Source organism: Ascaphus truei, chromosome 3 (assembly GCF_040206685.1).
Source record: "Ascaphus truei isolate aAscTru1 chromosome 3, aAscTru1.hap1, whole genome shotgun sequence".
NCBI lineage: Eukaryota > Metazoa > Chordata > Amphibia > Anura > Ascaphidae > Ascaphus > Ascaphus truei.
The window spans coordinates 9,438,859-9,451,349 of NC_134485.1; the positions used below are offsets into that span (position 1 = coordinate 9,438,859).

Sequence of the window (12,491 nt, forward strand, 5' to 3'; positions counted from 1 at the left end):
AGGACTCAATGCTGAAGTTGCCTAATGGACACATTCTGCATTCCCTTTTGCTGTATACAGCATTAATCGCACAGTATACCGCATTGGAAACGCAAAGAGTTTAACAGCTAAGCCATCTCTCCTCTGTTACATAGATCTACTGATGATCACCATTAGGACAAATCTAATCTGACTCCTGAGTCTGCTGTTTGCTGGGTAGTAGCAGATATACTGTAGTAATAAAGCCAGCCAACTATTCACTCACTGGGGTCTATGTATGAAGACAAAAGTGGTGCAATTCTGGGGAAAACAAGCTTCAACATGTGGGGAGGAACAAAATATGTATTAAAGAAAAAAAGTCCAGATTAAATCAATAGCATTTTGTCTTTGGTGCAGTTTGTTTTACACCCTAATTGTACCACTTTAGTCTAGATACGTATGTCCCAATGTGTGCTGCCTCTCTCTGCCTGGTGTCTCCAGGCAGCACACAGGGGGTCCCCTGCCAGGCAGCACACAGGGGGTCCCCTGCCAGGCTGATGGTAAGGTGCGGGAATACTTGTGCCCCATCAGGATGCAACTGGATTACCACCAGTCCCCTGGAAGAAGAGACCTTCCTGGGGGGCATTGCCCAGACGGGGCTCACTGTGCTGCCTACACTGCAACGTTTCTAAGTAGCACTGCTGCTTGTAAAGGTCCAATCAGTCTAAGGACTGAAGCGCACCCACGACAGTGACATATTTAAGGGGTTACAGCTAGGTGATCAACGCCTTATTTTCTTTTCTTTACCAAAACCTGACACGTATAAGTCATTTAAAATATATATGTTTAAGTTAATTTGTAAATATCACCTGGGAGGGGTTTGATTTCCTTTGGGTGCTCAGGTTTGTCTGATGTTACCATGTGTTAGGCCTCGTCCCCACTGCACGCGGCTGCGCGTGCTACAGCGTGCGTAGCGCGAACAAGATACGTCCCTCTGTGGGGCCGGCCCCAGTCACTGCCTGCGCGCGCGCCTGCAGAAAGCGCGATGCGCGACCACCTTTGCCAAAAGAGAAGAAATGTGTCTTTTGGTGCGGCGGCGGCTGTCACGGCAGCGGTTCAGCCAATGAGGACGAAGCAGCCGCGTGACATCATGTCCTTGCCCCGCCAAAAATCTTGTCTTTGCTCCCCCTGCTCTTCCCTTGACGCGCGTCCCATCGCGACCCTAGGACCACAGATCGCGGCTTAAACTGGTGCACGCGCTGCCAGGCGCTCCGACACGCGTGTGCACGCACTGACTCGGGCTGTAACCATAAGCAAGTGTGTGTACAGCAAGAGCGCCCACCGTCTCCCCCTCCCCTTATCTTTATTGCCTCTCTGATAAGGACAGGGTGAGCTAATAGTAAAGAAAACAGGACTGAAAGATACTCCTCCATTCAGAGGCCGATAAGAAATGCCATTTGTAATTAGTTTCCAGGGAAATATGGCATGGTTATATTTGTTTAAGGAAGCCAATTAGATCATTACATTTTTACATAAGGATGTGTTTTGTCCATTTTTATATGGGAATATACCATTAAAAACACTAACTTTGCCATGAAATACTGCCGTTGTAACTCATGTTTGTATACATGAAAGGGCCCTTTTTTAGGTCTAACTTGGATTGTAAGCTCTTCGGAGCAGGGACTCCTTTTCCTAAATGTTACTTTTATGTCTGAGCACTTCTTCCCTTTGTGTTATTTATATCTTATTATTTATATGATTGTAACTATTACTGCTGTGAAGCGCTATCTACATTAAAGGCGCTATACAAATAAAGACATACATACATACATACATTTTCAAGTCTTATCATATTAAAAGTAGCATAGTTGGACCAAAGGAGGGTCTGTACAACAAGCAGTAAATCATATATCTGATGTATAACATTTTGCAAAAGCATCGAACTGTACCGTTACCTTACACATGGGGAAAAGCCACCAGGTACTGCTTAATGCAAACAGAATTATATGGTATATGGTACTGCTTAATGCAAACAGAATTATATGGTATATGGTATATGGTACTGCTTAATGCAAACAGAATTATATGGTATATGGTATATGGTACTGCTTAATGCAAACAGAATTATATGGTATATGGTATATGGTACTGCTTAATGCAAACAGAATTATATGGTATATGGTATATGGTACTGCTTAATGCAAACAGAATTATATGGTACAGTATATGGTATATGGTACTGCTTAATGCAAACAGAATTATATGGTATATGGTATATGGTACTGCTTAATGCAAACAGAATTATATGGTATATGGTATATGGTACTGCTTAATGCAAACAGAATTATATGGTATATGGTATATGGTACTGCTTAATGCAAACAGAATTATATGGTATATGGTATATGGTACTGCTTAATGCAAACAGGATTATATGGTATATGGTATATGGTACTGCTTAATGCAAACAGAATTGTATGGTATATGGTATATGGTACTGCTTAATGCAAACAGAATTATGTGGTATATGGTACTGCTTAATGCAAACAGAATTATATGGTATATGGTATATGGTACTGCTTAATGCAAACAGAATTATGTGGTATATGGTATATGGTACTGCTTAATGCAAACAGAATTATATGGTATATGGTATATGGTACTGCTTAATGCAAACAGAATTATATGGTATATGGTATATGGTACTGCTTAATGCAAACAGAATTGTATGGTACAGTATATGGTATATGGTACTGCTTAATGCAAACAGAATTATATGTTATATGGTATATGGTACTGCTTAATGCAAACAGAATTATATGGTATATGGTACTACTTAATGCAAACAGAATTATATGGTATATGGTACTGCTTAATGCAAACAGAATTATATGGTATATGGTACTGCTTAATGCAAACAGAATTATATGGTATATGGTATATGGTACTGCTTAATGCAAACAGAATTGTATGGTATATGGTACTGCTTAATGCAAACAGAATTATGTGGTATATGGTATATGGTACTGCTTAATGCAAACAGAATTATGTGGACAGCTGATGTCCGCTCGAAACATTGGGACCGACCACGGTTATCACCCCATGACAAGGTTTCCTGGGGAAATAGTGAGCGTTTGTTATTGAGACTATTAAAGGCCCTGTTTTCTGTGCCGCATAGCCGCCTTCTCTGGGCACTTGTGGGGCAGACACTGCCGTGAGATCCACCCTCCCATCCAGGAGAAACCGTTACCTGAAGGAGTTCATAGAATAGTGCAGGGGCGGGCCAACTCCCATCCTCAAGGGCCACCATCAGGTCAGGTCTTAAGGATATCCCTGCTTCAGCACAGGTGGTTCAGTTGAAGACTGTGCTGAAGACTGAGCCACTGATTGAGCCACCTGTGCTGAAGCAGGGATTTCCTTTAAACCTGACCTGTTGGTGGCTCTTGAGGACTGGAGTTGGCCACCCCTGGAACAGTGTACATAAACATAACGTGTATTGTGTTATTTATTGTGTAGATATTCTCACAGTTGAGATGACTATATACTAGGTTTGTGCGGTAACCACAATTCCAAACAACAAACAGAAGGGAGATACCAGCTCAAACCTCTCGTGGGTAGATGGGAAAGGTGCACCATGGCAGGGGGGCTCAACTCAGTCATCAAGCTCCCCCCCAACAGGTCAGGTTTTCAGGATATCCCAGCATCAGCACAGGTGGCTCAATCAGTCCCTGCTTCAGCACAGGCGCTCAATCAGTCCCTGCTTCAGCACAGGCGGCTCAATCATAGGCTCAGTCTTTGACTGACTGAAGCTGGGATATCCTGTAAACCTGACCTGGTGGAGGGGGGGGGGGGGGGTTGATCACTTTTGTTGATCACCCCTGACGGGCTCACAAGGTATACTGCTTCCCACTAAATATTAGTAACATAGATAGAGAGGGAGCTGTGCGTGAGGGGCGGGGGCTGTTGAGAAAGTTACATTGCTGTATATATCTAGCATAGATAATAATCTATCAGACCCCCCCCCCCCCCTCACATTATGTTTACAGGAAATAGTGGTATGATACGCCAAAAGATTTATAGGCAGCTAAGGTGGGTACCACTAATCATGGAGAAAAACAATGGGAAAAAGCAGGCACTAGAAACTCAGGAAACAAAAAATGAATGATGTCCAAGAGAGCGTGTGCCCATTAAAGATACATTTAATGGAAACTACAAAAAACAGCTACATTACGGGGTACACAGACCCCCACCAACGCGTTTCGAGCGTAAACTCTTTCTCAAGGTGGTTTCTTTTAGTACCAAATTGAGGCTTTTTTCCCGAGCACCACACATTTGCTTTTTTCTACCACTAATCATGGACCCTTGCTAAGCCCTGGTGAGTTAATGCGGGGGGGCTCAACTACAGCCCTCAAGCCCAACCAGGGGCTTTCAGGATATCCCAGCTTTAGCACGGGTGGCTCAATCAGAAGCGTAGCTGAATATTGAGCTATCTGTGGTGAAGCAGAGACTGATTGAGCCACCTGTGCTGAAGCAGGGACTGATCGTGCCACCTGTGCTGAAGCTGGGATATCCAGAATACCTGACCTGTTGGAGGGAGGGGGGATGGGAGGGGGGCTTGAGGATTGGCGTTAAGCACCCCTGAGTTAATGTAAAGGGCAAAATAACCCTGCTAATTACAAGCAATGATATGCAGATGTTACTGAAATCAGAGTATCAGAGCAAATTCACGTTCACCAGCGTTATCTGCACAGCACTGGCGGCCTATGTCGCCAGTGACTATATAGGATCGAGAAGCTGTAGTTACTGCAAACTAATTTTATTGGATTTATTAATGATCCTTCATTCGGATCATCGAGGCGCCTTTTCCCCACTTTCAGAGCGACTTGGTATCCCCAAACTATATCAAGATCTTTAGTGCCCCAGACTTCATTAGGAAAGGGTAAGTATCACACCAAAATGCAAACGTTGTCAATGCAGCTTGTCAAGCGGTGAGTCACAAAGCTTCAATAAGAGGCGGTGGAGTTTGATCCGAGACGACCTGCCATTGACTTGAATGAATGAGGTGTAAGGTGCATTACAGCAGAAGACTGCTTGGTAAACATGGCCCTACAGTTTATCAATGCAATGTGTTTGGATTGCCCGGTGTCACTGGGAGCACAGTCACAGGAGCTGTTTTCCATGTCACTGGTGTCAAGGATTGTGTTTCTTGATGATATGGCACCAGTGTTTGAAGTGGAACTGTGTGTGACTTCAACATCATTATACAATAGGCATGCTCAGATAGAACAGGAGAGAGGATTTCTGAACCAGATCCATTTGCAACTAAAACAGTGGTGCTACTTGGTACCCCCCTGTACCATCACAGTGTGTCCGTCGAATGTTCCATTCCCATCTGTTGCTTGAATAAAGTTTCCCAATTCAATCCAAACCATTCCATTTTGGAATTTTGCTATGTGGCGTTTCCCATCCTAGAGTTTCCCGTTGGCAGAGCCATTACTTCTGATTAGACCAGTGCTTCATTTTTCAGATTTAGACTTAATGGGGCTGGGACGATGAAAGAGAATGAGACTACCTCAAAGCTATTATCTTCTTTTAATGTTACTATTAATGATAGTTTATAACTGTAGACATTAGAGATGCTTTAAAAGCTGACTGTATAAGCTAATTTAGATCTTTATGAAGTTGTGGAATAGTCAATTAAATATTGCCTAACAGGTGCAACAATGTAGCTATTTATTTGTTCAGTTTTTTTCCAACAGGGGATCCTAGGAACCCTTGGGTTCCCCGGGCATCCCTAAAGTGTTACCTGCTATTTTCAGGTCATTTTAAAAATTGTGAACATATCAGGAAAAATAGAGGAATGACCCCTAGTGATGCTGACCAGGAAAAGTCCATGTATTAAAGTATTATACTTCTATTTAAATCTTCATATTCCTCCAAACAAAAAAAGCTTTATAAACTCAGGACTCCATATCCAAAATGTTGATGTCCCTTGAAACACCACTACACATAGACTCCACTAGCCTATAACAGGTATATCTTATGTGGTAGTCAAAGTGGTTTTGGGTAAAGCGTGGGTGACCACGCGAAACGCGTAAGAGTGTTCTCTTACTGTTTTTAAACGTGCCTTTAATACATTTTTGCACCTAGTTTTTTTTCGCAGTATTGGTCACATTTTTTCCAACACCAGTTGCACCGCCGTCCACAACCTTTGTATGCCATTTTAAAAATTGTACCAAATACAGAAGAATTTACAATGCATCTGATCTCAGACGTGCTATTAGAGAGGGTTGGGCTTCCTTACAATGCATCTGATCTCAGATGCGCTATTAGAGAGGGTTGGGGTTCGTTACAATACATCTGATCTCAGACGTGCTATTAGCGAGGGTTGGGGTTCCTTACAATGCATCTGATCTCAGACGCGCTATTAGAGAGGGTTGGGGTTCCTTACAATACATCTGATCTCAGACGCGCTATTAGCGAGGGTTGGGGTTCCTTACAATGCATCTGATCTCGGACGCACTATTAGAGAGGGTTCGGGTTCCTTACAATACATCTGATCTCGGACGCACTATTAGAGAGGGTTCAAGTTTGGGTTCATCAGAATTTCACAACATAATTATAGCGTCATTAACCAAAAAGGTTAAAAAACACTGTACTAAATGTTAGACAAAGTTGTGTGTTGAGTATGGAAACTAGCAGTGGCAGCTGTTAATGGATCAGACACTGCACTATTGGTTGGCTCATTTTGTATGAACTGGAATGTTGGAAGTCTTGTAGAGAACATGCCACGGTCAAAATACCTTTTGCGTAACTCCCTAATTTGCATCATCACAACCTAAATCCCCCACTTTATTATTGGCCTTGTACAATCTCAAGTGAAATCTTTGCGGTACTTATTTAGTACAATGGCCAAACAGAAAGGAATGCCGTATGTGGTCCCTTCGGTGACCTTTGGCTGCTCGGATTCCAGATGCTGCGAATATGTCTTATTTGTGCCACGAAAGAGTTTTTCAACTTCATTGAAAAGAACGGAGCTGACACGTTCCTCAGCAACGGGAAGATGCACTCACAATAGCATCGGCCGCTCTGCAGTTGTGCCTGTCATGGTGGGATTATAGAGCGGGTTTTTGGAAAACCACACGTTGACTCTGGCAGTGAAGGGGTTAAGAGGACGAAAACAAACAAAAACCACCTCTTTATTTTTTCTGTCTCTGCTTTTGCAAAACAGAAAACTGCTGGGGAATTTCACAGTACGGTCTGTGATCTGGTGGGAAAAAAAGCTGTTTGTACAAAAATAATGAGTTGAGTCCAAGTGGAGCTGAGGCCCTGCCAGATGGCCTGACTGTGCAATATATTGCTTGCCTCTCCGGCTGCCAATGGTCTCATTTTGCCGATGGATGATTATAACCCACTACTAAGGAGATGGAGATGGAGAGTGGTACTATGTTGGCCTGTGGAGTGGACAAAAAAAGGCTTTATAATAATACAAATGAATTAGATAGGCATTAAATGTATAATACGTACCTGATGTTTATAAAGAGTGCCAGGGAACTTTCAGATCTGGAAACAGAAAGGGGTATTGAGACTCAGGATCTGGGGGGCAGAAACACCATAAAAACATTTGACCAAATTAAGTCAGAAAAAGACATCCCAAATACAGAATTTTTAAGCAACGCCCCCCCCCCCCCCCCATTGACAAATTTTGAAACGTGATGTATTCTAGAAACAGACGCAAAGGGACTAACCTCTCGGATATACGGAGATGTGGTCTGTCCTGCTGTGGGAGTCGGACCTGGGTGATACATTAGAGGATGAAGAATGGGAAGAGATTTTAAGGGCAGCAGCCAAAGGCTTAAAATGCACGACGTTATAGGAGAACGCATATAAGGTAATGATGAGGTGGTAGCTCGCTCCACTAAAACTCTCAAAATTTGCCCCAGGTTACTCACCTTTGTGCCCGAGACAATGTTACGCGTGCTTTGGTCCCGTCCTCGGAGCGCTCCTATTTGGGAGAAAATCAACGTTTGGCTGGAGAGGGTTTTGGACCTCGAAATTCCGATGGATCCCTGGCTTTCTCCTGCTAAATAGGCCGGCTCAACGACTAGCCAGAGGTGAAAATAAAGTGGCTGCGCATTTTGCAACAGCAACGAGGTGCGAGATCGCAGCATTATGGAAACAGCTAGAAATTCCATCCACTGACAAAATGTGAAACAGAATTTGGTTTGTCTGCCAGGTGGAGAAATTAACAAGTCTGGTTAATGACACTGGCTCTAAATTCCAAAATGTCTGGTATCCTTGGTTGGCCCAGACAGATATTCCGGGGGGTGAACAATGCCAACGCTTGGCTTTAATAGAATGAAATGCGTTCTCCTCTGACGGACGGCTGGATGGGGAATCGTGGAGAAACTGATTGGAGGTTCTACATAGATAAAAGAATTGGCCGCACAGGGGAAGAGACTTCAGAAAGTTGATGATACAAGAATCTTGACACAAAAGAACATAAAACAAACACGCACAACTCAGGCCCCAGTCTTCCCTCCCTTGTTGTGTGGTGTATTTCTATGTGCTCTATGTTTAGACTTCTTGTAATCCTATATGAGTGTTTTATAATTTAATAAGTTGTACGAACCATCAGCTTTACACTGTAAAATTTGTATTATGGTTTGTACATATCTTGGAAAACTCAATAAAATGTAAGTTGAAAAAAAAAAAAGAGTGCAAGCTGTCAGGCCCGCTCTGGCCCTTCTTCAGGCATGTTACAACAGAAGCTGATACAGCAAGATATATATGTATATTCAGGGCACAATACATCAGCAAAAATGTATATGTGAAACAGGGTGGTGCAAATGGTTAGTGTCACACAGTAATGCAAGAAGAGAATGCAGCGTTGGAGCGGAGGTGGGAGGTGGGAAGTGTCGGTGCCTGAGTACAGGGAGTCTCTTCTCATGGAATATATAGATAATTACGTAAGATAGCATATTAGTCTAAAACATAAGCGTGGAACACTTCCCCGGAGGATAATGCGACATGAATCCCTTATCCTGGTATAAAGCAGCAGTCCATGCTTTTTTTTTAATGTGTTTCTGTCTCTTTGTACATTGAGGTTTCCCTTTAATATGGTGGCTCTCATGTCTTTAATGCTATGACCAGCGTGGCAGAGGTGTTCTCCCACTGGTGTCTTCTTTCTCTAGTGTGGCATCTGTATCCCTTCTCCTCTCCGTACAGTTCATGCTTAAGATAAACATGAGATGGTCCACAGGAAAAAGTGCCCAGGATTGTGCAGTCTTGATGTGTTTGTGGTATTGATATCCTATTTGTTATGTGTGTGTGTGTTGGTTTCACCTCTTTGACCTTGGCAGGGGTCATGGTCCACGGTCTGTAGGATGGCGCAGGAAACTCCTCACAAGAAGTAGATACAGGTTAGGTGGCGGCTTGTGGAAGAGTAAGGGAAGTTCTGGGAATATTTCTCTCAGCCTACTATCTCTATGGAGAATCGGTTGAAGATCCTTGACTATTTTGCGTAGAGACGGAGATGGAAGGTGACAGCTTTTTGTTTGTAGTCCAAGAGTTATTTTCTAGGTATGTGAGTGGCTATGCGTTCTTGGTTGTCTGTTCATCCTGGGGTTTTAGCCTCGGTTAATAAAGTCCCTCCTGAATTTTGTTCAGAGTTGCTCATCCCTGTGTGTGGTTTCCAAACAGATGTGGTTGTACCTTTGTAGCCTGGCTGTAATTGAATGCCTTATCACCTCCACTCACTCCCGAAAAACTTCTCCCGTGCTGCCCCCTCTCTGAAATTCCCTACTACGCACCATCAGACTCTCCCCCCAGCTTTCAAAAACATTTAAAAACTCCCTGAATGCTCACCTTTTCAAGGAAGCCTGTCTTGCATACCCCTAACATCTAACTCCCGCTTGCCCCACTCTCCAACACCATTGGGACCAACTGTGCGGCTGGACCAATCTCCACGCAATCTCACACCCCCTAACATCCCCAAACTCAAACCATAATGGGTTCAGCTGTCGGGCTCATTACCTCTCCATATCTGTATGTTTGTCCTTATTTGTGTGTAACTCTGTTTATGTAATTATCACATTTATGTACCCCCATTGTACTGCGCTGCGGAATATGGTTGTGCTTTACAAATAAGCGATAATAATAATATTATACACATGATATATCTGGGATGGAAACTCATTTCTGAGGTAGGTGCGCAGGTCTGTATTCTGTTGTCCTTTGTGAGTATTGTAGTTTCAGGAAGATGTATTTGTGTGGGGGAATGGCTGAGTTTAAAGAAGCAATCCAAGCCGGTGGATTTACATTTTAAATATATAGCATTGAAGCACGGGGTCTCCAGAGCTGAACCCCATTCATTTCAGCTCCGGAGACCCCCTGCTTCTGGAGATACTTACATCCGAATTACTGAAGGTGCCGGAACAAAAATAGCACGCTACATACAGACTTAACCTTTACATTTGACTAATATGCTATGTTATGGACTATGTCTATCTACATTCCATAAGAGATGTTTTTACACCAAATACTCAGACACTGAGCGCTTCTACAGTAGGACACTTCCTGCAGCAAACGTTCAGCCATTTCACACCTCCACTATTATAGTACTGTGGAACTCCCTTGCATTTCCTTCTGCAACAACCATTTGCTTGACATGGTTTTATATTGGCAGTGTGCCCTATATAAATATATCTTACTATATCGGCTTCTATTGTAACATGCCTGAAGAAGGAATCTGAGTGATCCTGAAAGCTCCCACTCTTCAGCCATTAAACGTCCCACTTTTACCTTACTTTTGTTCTTTTTGTTATCACAAAAGCCTTTTTTTTCTGTCTACGAAGTTGATATGGTTTTTATTTCGGCCGAGTACGTAAGCAGACTCAAAAGGTATACTATGCCATTAAATAAATATGTTGTGCTACACAGACACGTGTATGGGGTGTGGTGAACATTACTACACAAGTGTTAGGGTGACCATGGTGACGTCAGTAATGTGCTGTTCATAGAGAATCCTTCGTTTTCTTAGCATAATAAATATTTAACTATGTTTCTGTGGCCTCTATTTTATGTTGCTCAAGAGAAGATACTATTATTATTAATAATAATTATTATCATTGTTAGTGCTATTATTTATTTATATGGTGCCAACATATTATGCAGTGCAGTAAATAGATGATTAAATATGAGAAAATAACAAATAAATATATTTCCCCTATAATGCACATGGTAGCATAAGAAAAAGAATAACATTATTAGATATATCAGGCTGATACAATATGTGAGGATGCCCCTGTTTATAGGGAGGTTTCAATCCAAACGGTAAATGTTTGATGTATAAACACTACTTTTTATTAGCATGTAATCTGCTGCCTTAGTCTGTCCCCCAGAGTTTCACATAGTAGTTACATAGTTACATAGTAGATGAGGTTACATAGTTACATAGTAGATGATGACGTTGAAAAAAGACATATGTATCAAGTTCAACCTATGCTACATTTAGATGACACTCATTCTAGTATTGTATATTGATCCAGAGGAAGGCAAACAAAAAACCCCAGTGAAACATAAGGGGGAAAACAAATTCCTTCCCGACGCCAAATATTGGATCAGCATCCTTCCCATGTTTACTTATTTGGTATATCCCTGTATACCTTTCCTTTCTAAAAAGATGTCCAACTTTTTTTTTAAACAAATCTATTGTATCTGCCATCACAGTCTCCATGGGTAATGAATCCCACATTGAAACTGCCCTTACTGTGGAATGTTTGACAGTTGTTGAATGCAGCTATCAATACCACGCTGAGCAGGTGTGATGTGCAGAGAGAAGACTTGATGTAGTAGTTCAGGTACTGCTCAGAAATACGCAAGTTTGTGGGTTTGATTGGACTTACTTTGTAGGGTGACACAGAATATCGTCGGTCCTCTCCCTAACATCGCGCTTGGAGACTGCCATGCTAAAAATGTGCTGTCTGGATTTCAATCTAACAGCGTCTTTCTAAGCGGTAAAGTGCTTTGGAGGTAAATGTCCAACGTACGCTTCTGTTATGGTGGAAAACACTGAGAAAATGAAAGCTTTACAGCTAACAGTCAGTGTAATGGCCATTTCCATTCGCACGGGATTCTTTCACATTGGAATTGTTTTCTTTGATGAATCTAGCGCTGTGTTATGGATGCAGTTTTCGGAGAGACTTTCATACACAGACCTCATCAGTATTTTACACTGGGCTGGCTTCTGCTTTTTGATATATGGCTTAAAGCAGTTGTGGCCAACTGCAGTCCTCAAGGGCCACCAACAGGCCAGATCTTCAGGATATCCCTGCTTCAGCACAGGTGGCTCAATCAGTGGCTCAGCCATTTGGTAATCACTGCGTTCCCCGTTCTGTCTGGGTTACTGAAACCCTGATAGAGACGTCCTCTCCTCTCCGTGAACCTCGCAACCCCTCAGATGCCACACTTCTGGTAACGCTGCTATCTGAGCGGCGGAGAGGTCCCCAATGAAACGAAGAAGGTATTGATTA

At 42.6% G+C, this 12,491-nt stretch overlaps 1 protein-coding gene across 1 annotated transcript in view; it reads left to right on the forward strand.

Annotated features, from left to right (window-relative positions):
* Window positions 1-12,491, forward strand: part of RCSD1 (RCSD domain containing 1) — an 80,782-nt gene that overhangs the window by 784 nt on the left and 67,507 nt on the right. The gene's annotated exons all lie outside the window — the stretch shown is intronic.